The sequence below is a fragment of the Panulirus ornatus genome, chromosome 64, assembly GCF_036320965.1.
Source record: "Panulirus ornatus isolate Po-2019 chromosome 64, ASM3632096v1, whole genome shotgun sequence".
Taxonomy (NCBI): Eukaryota; Metazoa; Arthropoda; class Malacostraca; order Decapoda; family Palinuridae; genus Panulirus; species Panulirus ornatus.
In genome coordinates this window covers 18,387,714-18,399,032 of record NC_092287.1, presented here as the reverse complement: position 1 = coordinate 18,399,032, position 11,319 = coordinate 18,387,714, and the positions used below count along the sequence as shown (strand labels likewise).

Below are 11,319 nucleotides of genomic sequence, written 5' to 3'. Positions count from 1 at the left end.
CTGAAAATACATTAAAATTAGGCTTCTTACAATTCAACAAAGACGACATTTCCTACCCACGAATAAAATGTTATAATTCACAGGTGGAATACACGTGTAAAACAATTAAGACATTTCTACTCTCATTCTGGTAAACAATTAAGACATTTCTACCCTCATTCTGGTCAAACATGTCTCAAATCACAGGAGTCCCGGCCCATACCTCACCGTTACAGTGAGTGGGTTTGGTGCTGTAGGCCAGGAGGGAGGGACTCCAGTGTTACCAGATCGGTGTGTAATGAGCTACTGGCCATCACAGAGCACCTGGCTGCCCCACACGGGTTGGTCATAGTCGTGAGCGTGATTCCGTGTGGCTGAGAAATGTACTTAAGGCGATCAGGGACTTAGCTGTTTTTCTTTGACCTGCAAAGAGTGTTTATGAGTGCGCGTCCAAGGGAAGGTGTCGTCGCTTCTTCTGCCAATACACAGAGCATGATGGCTCATGTTATAATGAGGGTAGGTAGTTAACAACTGCAGCTACATAGTTATACCATCCTCGATCTTGGTAACCAATGACTGGACTGTATTTCATGCTTTAATGACGACTCTTCCATTAACTTTTCCAATAACAAGTACGTCATATAATGGCCAGTTTCTCAAGTAGTGTAGTAATCGCCTTCCCCGGTGAAGATGATAACTGATAATTCGAAATTATCTGTATCATTTCCTGCAGAACACTTGATGATTTTATTTGGACTTAATGATGTATTTGATGCCTGACTACCGAACTCGTTCACGATGTTCAACGAAAAATAATTCATATGCAAAATGTTTGCAATATATTTCGAACGTGATTCATATATTATACGATTGAACATGAATCTAAATTTTGCTTATTTCTTTCTCTTTTACTGATGATCTATTTCACTTTTGGCTTTTATGATATACCTATATCTTATACAAGTAACTTTCTTAGACTTGATTAGACTTAATCTTTTATTCACTCATAATGTAGAAATTTTATGCATATCAGTGATGCTTTTTCGCGGTTTCCCGCATTAGAGAGGTAGCGCCAGGAACAGATAAAGAACGGCCTTTATCTATCCACATCAGTTCCCAGGCTGTTATATATATTGCAACAATGTCATAGCCCGACGATCAACAATTAATCCCTACTGACCTTTTCGTGACTTCCCCTAACCACTGATAGCATGACCTCCCCATTACTACATAATAGTCATTTGCTCTATCCCATGCATACCTCACACCTTCCTTCATGTCCAGGCCCCGATACCTCAAAGCATCATTTACTCCATCCTTCCATCTCATTCTTGGTCTCCCCTTCGTCCTTGTTCTCTCTACATCTGAGGCGTATATCCTCTCAGTCATCCTCTCCTCACTCATCCTCTCCACATGTCCAAACCATTTCAACACACGCTGTTCAGCTCTCTTAAACCTACCCCGCTCACTTCCATGCCTCTCTCACACAATGTCATCCTTTGTCATATCATTTCTCCTCGTACTAAATACATTGTGTTCACGTATGTCATGTCAGACACACCCAGCCTCTCCCGTAGTTAGGGTCTGTAGAAAGCTTTCATAACAGCACCGTCGGGGTTTCTGTACCGTCAGACATCCCCGTCTTTGCCCCTCCAGACAGTGACCTCTCTGTCCACGCACTCTACAACGCACCAAGGGTCTTGGCCTCTTGACCCATCCTATGGTAGCGTCCCTCAATTCTCATGGTCCCACCTGATGCCACGTCCACTCCCAGGTACCTATAACCGAACTCCCTCTCTCTCTCTTGCTGAACACACACACACACACACACACACACACACACACACACATACTGACGTGCGCACGCACGCGCACACACACACACACACACACACACACACACACACACACGCACACACACACGAGTCTGGTCATTTCTCGTCCAGATAATTATACTTTTCGTTCATTCTGACTTTACGACCAAATCAAAAGGTCAAAGATCATTTGCAACACGATGACCCGTCCCTTGGGGACTCTTATCTCGATCATCCTCCCAGATCCCCCCCAGAGAATTAAAAAAAAAAAAGGTTAGGTCTTTGGAGTTCAGACAGGATCCAGTTCTAAGTCCACAGACAACATTTTTCCTAAAACTCATTTATCAGCTTATCAGTTTTAATACACAATCATCTTTGTAGCGATGACTGTAATCTCCACCAGGTCAAGAACTGATTTCATCTGATGAGCCGAAAGAGAATGACATATATTTCCTTCAGCTTCCACAAGTGACCTCTATCACCTTTGGACTTTGTAGGTCATCAAACGAAGTTATATCTTCGAACTCTCACAAGGGAATTCTATTTCACCTGATTTCGATAGGGTCGATAGACAAAGCTATATTTATCTTCCACACACTGAACTTTCTCATCCCTGAACATAGGTAAACAAACGACTCTATATGTCTCTAACTTCCACAACCGAGATCTATCTTCTCTGGACTCTGTGAGTCAATATAAGTAAGATCTATCATCTCTAGACTCTGTGGGTCAATATAAGTAAGATCTATCATCTCTGGACTCTGTGGGTCAATATAAGTAAGATCTATCATCTCTGGACTCTGTGGGTCAATATAAGTAAGATCTATCATCTCTAGACTCTGTGGGTCAATATAAGTAAGATCTATCTTCTCTGGACTCTGTTATTTCCCACCAGGATGCCGATTTCCTGCAAACCAATGGGGAAGAGTATGTGTGTGTGTAGACTTTCCTCTTGACTAAGACATGGTTCTGATTGGTGCGCTGAGATCGATAGCTGATTGGCTGGTTGACGGGTGGGTTATAATAGCGGTAGGTACCCCCGACCACCTACCCCCCCGACCACCTACCCCCCATTATGACACTCATTCACCATTCTACCTCCATCATTCTCACCTCTACCTTCCTATTCAGGTCGCCGACCTCCTTCCCTATCTTACGACTCGACCTTCGACACCCATCCTCACCTATCTCAGGGGGTCCCGATGGGGCTCATAAGACGGGACCAGAATCATCCTAATGCCCCTTCTATCTTAGGGCTAAGGGGCCCTCCACCACTACCATGCAGTATGGGACCCAAATCACCTCAGTACCCACTCTATCGTAGGGCTAAGTGCTCTCCAACATACACGGCATAAGTGACCAGAATCACCCTCGTGTTCCCCTTCACCTAAGGGGCTAAAGCTGTCCATCACACCCAGCAATATATAGGACCGAAATCAGGCCATGATCCCTTCATCTAAGGGTTAAGGGTTCTCCCTCACACCCAGGGATAAGGGACCAGAGTCGTCCCCGTACATCCACAGCCTCACGGAAGAGATCCAGACAATGCTCTATTTCTTAAATCTGCGACAAGACACTACGTTAGACAATTTTCCTTTAGTTACCCTTCAAGACATACTTTTCTGAATAGATTATCTCCATACAACACATACCTGGAGAAACAGTATGTTTTTCTCTAAAGTTACGTCCTGATGCCATACTAACTTCTCAAATTATGAACGACTTATTCCAGTTCCTTGTTTCACAGAATATGAATTAAGAAAGTTTGTGGAAAGCAAATGTACAATCAGTAATGTAAAGCCAGAGTTGTATCTCTTCATTTGACTTTACTGATAATCTTTTCTCTTATCTCTATGACTTTTAGATTTTGAGAGATACCTTTAAGAGAGCGATCTTCACGGACAGAATTATCTCCAACTTCATAGTTTGGTCAAAAGGTATAGATCAGATCTTCCTTAGGTACACTGGTTAACGTACCTGGTCGACAAAAATAGTACCTGACTTAGGTTGGAATATATACATACATATATATATATATATATATATATATATATATATATATATATATATATATATATATATATATACATATATATATATATATACATATATATATATATATATATATATATATATATATATATATATATATATATATATATATATATACATAGGAACGCACACTATATATATATATATATATATATATATATATATATATATATATATATATATATATATATCCCTAGGGATAGCGAAGAAAGAATACTTCCCACGTATTCCCTGCGTGTCGTAGAAGGCGACTAAAAGGGGAGGGAGCAGGGTGCTGTAAATCCTCCCCGCTCGTTTTTTTTTTTTTTTCTATTTTCCAAAACAAGAAACAGAGAAGGGGGCCCGGTGAGGATATTTCCTCAAAGGCCCAGTCCTCTGTTCTTAACGCTACCTTGCTAACGCGGGAAATGGAGAATAGTATGAAAGAAATATATATATATATATATATATATATATATATATATATATATATATATATATATATATATTTATATATATATATATATATATATATATATATATATATATATATATATATATATATATATATATATGTGGATTTGTATACAGCATTTATGGATCTGGAGAAGGCATATGGGAGAGTTGATAGAGATACTCTATGGAAGGTATTAAGAGTATTTGGTGTGGGAGGCAAGTTGTTAGAAGCAGTGAAAATTTTTTATCGAGGATGTAAGGCATGTGTACGAGTAGGAAGAGAGGAAAGTGATTGGTTCTCAGTGAGTGTCGGTTTGCGGCAGGGGTGTGTGATGTCTCCATGGTTGTCTAATTTGTTTATGGATGGGGTTGTTAGGGAGGTGAAGGCAAGAGTTTTGGAGAGAGGGGCAAGTAAGCAGTCTATGGGAGATGAGAGGGCTTGGGAAGTGAGTCAGTTGTTGTTCGCTGATGATACAGCACTGGTGGCTGATTCGGTTGAGAAACTGCAGAAGTTGGTGACTGAGTTTGGTAAAGTATGTGAAAGAAGAAAGCCGAGAGTAAATGTGAATAAGAGCAAGGTTATTAGGTAAAGTAGGGTTGAGGGACAAGTCAACTGGGAGGTAAGTTTGAATAGAGAAAAACTGGAGGAAGTGAAGTGTTTTAGATATGTGGGAGTGGATTTGGCAGCGGATGGAACCATGGAAACGGAAGTGAGTCACAGGGTGGGGGAGGGGGCGAAAGTTCTGGGAGAGTTGAAAAAATGTGTGGAAAGCGAGAGCATTATCGCGGAAAGCAAAAATGGGTATGTTTGAAGGAATAGTGGTTCCAACAATGTTATATGGTTGCGAGGCGTGGGCTATAGATAGGGTTGTGCGGAGGATGGTGGATGTGTTGGAAATGAGATGTTTTAGGACAATATGTGGTGTGAGGTAGTTTGATCGAGTAAGTAATGAAAGGGTAAGAGAGATGTGTGGTAATAAAAAGAGTGTGGTTGAGAGAACAGAAGAGGGTGTATTGAAATGGTTCGGTCACATGGAAAGAATGAGTGAGGAAAGATTGTCAAAGAGGATATATGTGGGAACGACGAGAAGTGGGAGGCCAAATTGGGGTTGGAAGGATGGAGTGAAAACGATTTTGAGCGATCGGGGCCTGAACATGCAGGAGGGTGAAAGGCGTGCAAGGAATAGAGTGAATTGGAATGATGTGGTATACCGGGGTCGACGTGCTGTCAATGGATTGAACCAGGGCATTTGAAGCGTCTGGGGTAAACCATGGAAAGTTTTGTGGGGCCTGGATGTGGAAAGGGAGCTGTGGTTTCGGTGCATTATACATGACAGCTAGAGACTGAGTGTGAACGAATGTGGCCTTTGTTGTCCTTTCCTAACGCTGCCTCGCGCGCGTGCGGGGGGAGGAGGCTGTCATTTCATGTGTGGCGAGGTGACGATGGGAATGAATAAAGGCAGCAAGTATGAATTATGTACATGTGTATATATGTATATGTTTGTGTGTGTATATGTATGTATACGTTGTGATGTATAGGTATGTATATTTGCGAGTGTGGACGTGTATGTATATACATGTGTATGTGGGTGGGTTGGGCCATTCTTTCGTCTGTTTCCTTGCGCTACCTCGCTAACGCGGGAGACAACGACAAAGTATAAAGAAAAAAAATACACATATGATAACATATTTGTCATGGCTATAATCAGGGTATTCAGTTACGCGTGGCGTCGTAGCTACCATGGAAAAGGTTAAGGGGAAACAATGCTAATATATTAATCGAATATATTAATCGAATCACATAGGTACAAACACATGAGACGTGTACAGTGTGATTTCCCCACTGTGGCAACGGTATCACAGCAACCATCATGAGAGGATATAGTCGACCTGAAACACCGAAGGGTATGTCAACTATACCAGTATATGGCAACTCTCCTGAGTAATAGTAGTAGTAGTAGTAGTAGCAGAAGTAGTAATAGCTGTGATCATAGTAGTGGTAGTCATAGTGGTGGTAGTAGTAGAAGTAGTAGTAGAAGTAGTAGTGGTAGTAGTGGTCCTAGTAGTAGAAACGATTAGAAATGATTGTCCAATTGCCCTGAGACGTCACATGGCAACTATATGTAACATAAGTAGCTTATGAATGGTAATTGACATACCGCCAGGCCACCATCAAGGAGTATGGAGCAGTGGCTCTTAAAGGGGATGGGGAGGGGGGGGATTGGGGGGGAAAGGGGGGCCCCACTTCAAGGGGGGAATCGCCTGAAAATTCAAATTGAGGGACGTGAGGTGTCAGAGAGACAAGTTGGGTCGGGATGACCAAGTTTCATCACTATTTTCCTAATTTGAGCGACACCAGTTGTGGAATTGAACCTGGCCAGGAACCCCCTCTCCAGCGTGGATGTTGATGATGTCCCTGAAGCCATGCAAGAAGAATGTCTTGAACTGAAATTCCAATTCTGCAGCAAAAGATGATTTGACTCGTCTTGGTCGAGAGAAGAAGGTTTGGGCTGAAGTATCTCTCAGTTGACCAGATAATATGCCAGTCAGTCCTAAAAGTCATTGTTCCCTTTTCATGTAATGACCTCGTCTGTGAAGTAGGTGTTTCAGCGTTGGTTAATATATAAACAAAGAAACGAGGAAGATGTGGAGGGTGATCACCCATGTGGCCTTACCAGACGACACCAAATATGACTACACCAGTCAGTCAGTCAATCAGTCAGTCAGTCAGTCAATCAATCAATCACAGTCAGTCAATCAATCAACCACAGTCAATCAGTCAGTCAATCAATCAATCACAGTCAATCCGTCAGTCAGTCAGTCAGTCAATAAGTCAGCCAAAAGAGTCACCCTCGACACCAAATATGACTACACCAGTCAGTCAGTCAGTCAGTCAGTCAGTCAGTAGAGTCACCCTCTCATCAATGATAAGTACTCTCCACTTGGCCACAAAGTCAACATATGGAATACACTGTCTCGTATGTGACCAGCTGATCTAAGCGGTACAGGTGGCAGAAGTGTGTGAAAGTTTGGCTTTACTGTACTGACATACTTCAGTTGTCCAACGACTTTTATATCTATTTGCATTAGGATCATCAAATATATAAACAGAATATGTATGAAGATCATTTCTCTTGTAGTAATGCATCCAGTAACTGTCTTAAATGTAAGAAAACTTTTGGTTTTAGAGTTATGAAGCATTTCTGATCTCTTATCAATAACTGCTATGGAAATAAGAGCAATTCATCTTATCAAATTGTAATAACTATTTCCAATTATAAGTTTCATTAAAACTAGCTGCATAAACAAAGTAGAAAATAAGACTAAATTTTATAGAAGCAGAAAAATTGGTTTTATTCATCCGAAAACTGAAACTCAAGTAAGTAATAAGTTTATCAGTAGAAAGATCCACTGCAGTAATCCTACTTAAGCGATTAAGTACTGTATAATGGCATGAAAATTACGTATTATTGTTTGATTAAACTTGAAAGGGTAGAGGGGGACCACGACTATACAGAGAGGAGGCGTGAGGTTAAAAAAAAGTTTAAGTGTACGACCAATGTGAATAGCATTTTCATCCCTGACAACACTCCATAACGTGACCAGTTATAGGTGGCATCTTCAACCCTGACATCACTACAGATTAAGACAATTACTGTAGTGCCTACATCCCTGACAACACTACGGAGCAAGACAAGACAGCATAGCAACCTCAGCTCTGACAACACTACAGAGCAAGACAAGACAGCATAGCAACCTCAGCTCTCACAACACTACAGAGCAAGACGAGACAGCATAGCAACCTCAGCTCTCACAACACTACAGAGCAAGACAAGACAGCATAGCAACCTCAGCTCTGACAACACTACAGAGCAAGACAAGACAGCATAGCAACCTCAGCTCTCACAACACTACAGAGCAAGACAAGACAGCATAGCAACCTCAGCTCTGACAACACTACAGAGCAAGACAAGACAGCATAGCAACCTCAGCTCTGACAACACTACAGAGCAAGACAAGACAGCATAGCAACCTCAGCTCTGACAACACTACAGAACACATGGCCAGGTTCACTGTCGTCTTTTCATCTATATATTTACCATGAGTGTGGTTGAGTTTTACCTTGAAAACAAATGAAATACGCAAAACACCTTAACTACCTCTCTAAAACACTCTTAATATTTTCTCCAAAACACTCTTAACCTGCTCTCCATAACAGCCTTTAACCTTCACACTAAAACACCCTTAACCTGCTCTCCAAAACACTTTTAACCAGCTCTCCAAAACACCCTTAACCTTCTCTCCAAAACGCTAACAACGAGCTCTCCAAACTATCATTAACCATCTCCCCAAAACACCCTTAACCAGCTCTCCAAAACGCTAACAACCAGCTCTCCAAACTATCATTAACCATCTTCCCAAAACACCCTAAATCAGCTCTCCAAAACAACGTTAACCTTCTCTCCAAAGCACCCTTAACCAGCTCTACAAATACCCCTAACCTTCTTTCTAAAACACCCTTAACCAGCTCTCCAAAACACCCTTGACTAGCTCTACAAACACCCTTAACCTTCTCACTAAAACATCCTTAACCAGTTCTCCAACATACCATAACCAGCTCTCGACACGTCATGAAGCAGTTCTCCCAACACCAACTTCAGGATCCAGAGATGTGTGTGTCGTGTGTGTGTGTGTGTGTGTGTGTGTGTGTGTGTGTGTGTGTGTGTGTGTTTATGTGTGTCGGTGTGTGTGTGCACGTGTGTGTGTGTGAGAGAGAGAGTGTGTGTGTGTGTGTGTGTGCGTGTGTGTGTGTGTGTGTGTGGCCAGAGGAACAGCAGTGCACGCCACGCCGCTCAGGTACTGATGGTCGACCCACAGGTAACTGGCCACAGTACAGGCGAAGCCCCATCACCCGAGGCTGGCATTACCGACCACCAGTTCACACCTCGGCGCTACGCACCAGCCGACCTCAGCATCACGCCTGGATCCACCCCACGCCCCGGGTGGAAAGGGGCGCCCCATCTGCTGCCCTTCTCTATAACCACCATCCTTTTCCCATCCCTCTCCCTTCTTTCCCTCCTCCATCCCACACATCCCTCTCGTTTCTATCATTGAGAGGTCTCTCTCTCTCTCTCTATCTCTCTCTCTCTCTCTCTCTCTCTCTCTCTCTCTCTCTCTCTCTCTCTCTCTTCGTGCTCTAGCGTGCTCTAGAGAGAGGTAAGAGCTAGTAAGAGTTTACAGAGGAAGACTTGCTTCAGTGGTCGACATATAGAGGTTTTTGAAGAGGTAGTCACTATAGAGAGGTTCTGGTCTTGACAGCCGATATAAAGAGGTTCTGGTCTTGGTGGTCGATTTAGCGAGGTTCTAGTCTTAGTGGTCGGTATCAAGAGGTTCTGGCCTTGGTGTTCGCTATAGTGAGGTTCTGTCCTTGATGGTTGATATAGAGAGGTTATAGCCATTGGTGGTCGATATTAAGTGGTTCTGGCACTGATGGTCGATACTGAGAGGTTCTGGCCGTAGTGGTCGGTATAGTGAGGTTTTTGGCCTTAGCAGTCGATATATGGAGGTTTTTGATCTTGGTGGTTGGTATAGAGAGGTTCTGGCCTTGGTGGTCGGTATAGAGAGGCTCTGGCCTTGGTGGTCGGTATAGAGAGGTTCGGCTCGATTGGCCCTGAGGTGGTTGAGAAGCTGGAGTTGTTTAAGACCTTCCCAGCTCACGATTTGTCTGGCTTTAATAATTACAAATTATCACGACTCATGCATGGTTGGCAAGGACTAATATATATATATATATATATATATATATATATATATATATATATATATATATATATATACACACATATATATATATATATATATATATATATATATATATATATATATATATATATATATATATATATATTCTTTTCTTCCAAACTATTCGCCATTTCCCGTGTTAGCGAGGTAGCGTTAAGAACAGAGGACTGGGCCTTTGAGGGAATATCTTCACCTGGCCCCCTTCTCTGTTCCTTCTCTTGGAAAATTAAAAAAAAAAATTATGAAAGGTGAGGATTTCCAGCCCCCCGCTCCCTCCCCTTTTAGTCGCCTTCTACGACACGCAGGGAACATATGGGAAGCATTCTTTCTCCCCTATCCCCAGGGATATATATATATATATATATATATATATATATATATATATATATATATATATATATATATATATTTTTTTTTTTTTTTTTTATACCTCGTCGCTGTCTCCCGCGTTTGCGAGGTAGCGCAAGGAAACAGACGAAAGAAATGGCCCAACCCCCCCCCCATACACATGTACATACACACGTCCACACACGCAAATATACATACCTACACAGCTTTCCATGGTTTACCCCGGACATTTAACATGCCTTGATTCAATCCACTGACAGCACGTCAACCCCTGTATACCACATCGCTCCAATTCACTCTATTTCTTGCCCTCCTTTCACCCTCCTGCATGTTCAGGCCCCGATCACACAAAATCTTTTCACTCCATCTTTCCACCTCCAATTTGGTCTCCCTCTTCTCCTCGTTCCCTCCACCTCCGACACATATATCCTCTTGGTCAATCTCTCCTCACTCATTCTCTCCATGTGCCCAAACCACTTCAAAACACCCTCTTCTGCTCTCTCAACCACGCTCTTTTTATTTCCACACATCTCTCTTACCCTTACGTTACTTACTCGATCAAACCACCTCACACCACACATTGTCCTCAAACATCTCATTTCCAGCACATCCATCCTCCTGCGCACATCTCTATCCATAGCCCACGCCTCGCAACCATACAGCATTGTTGGAACCACTATTCCTCAAACATACCCATTTTTGCTTTCCGAGATAATGTTCTCGACTTCCACACATTTTTCAAGGCTCCCAAAATTTTCGCCCCCTCCCCCACCCTATGATCCACTTCCGCTTCCATGGTTCCATCCGCTGACAGATCCACTCCCAGATATCTAAAGCACTTCACTTCCTCCAGTTTTTCTCCATTCAAACTCACCTCCCAATTGACTTG

At 42.3% G+C, this 11,319-nt stretch overlaps 1 long non-coding RNA gene across 6 annotated transcripts in view; it reads right to left on the bottom strand.

The window, feature by feature from the left end:
* The window catches only part of LOC139746129 (uncharacterized), a 218,941-nt gene that overhangs the window by 162,297 nt on the left and 45,325 nt on the right, over positions 1–11,319 (bottom strand). The gene's annotated exons all lie outside the window — the stretch shown is intronic.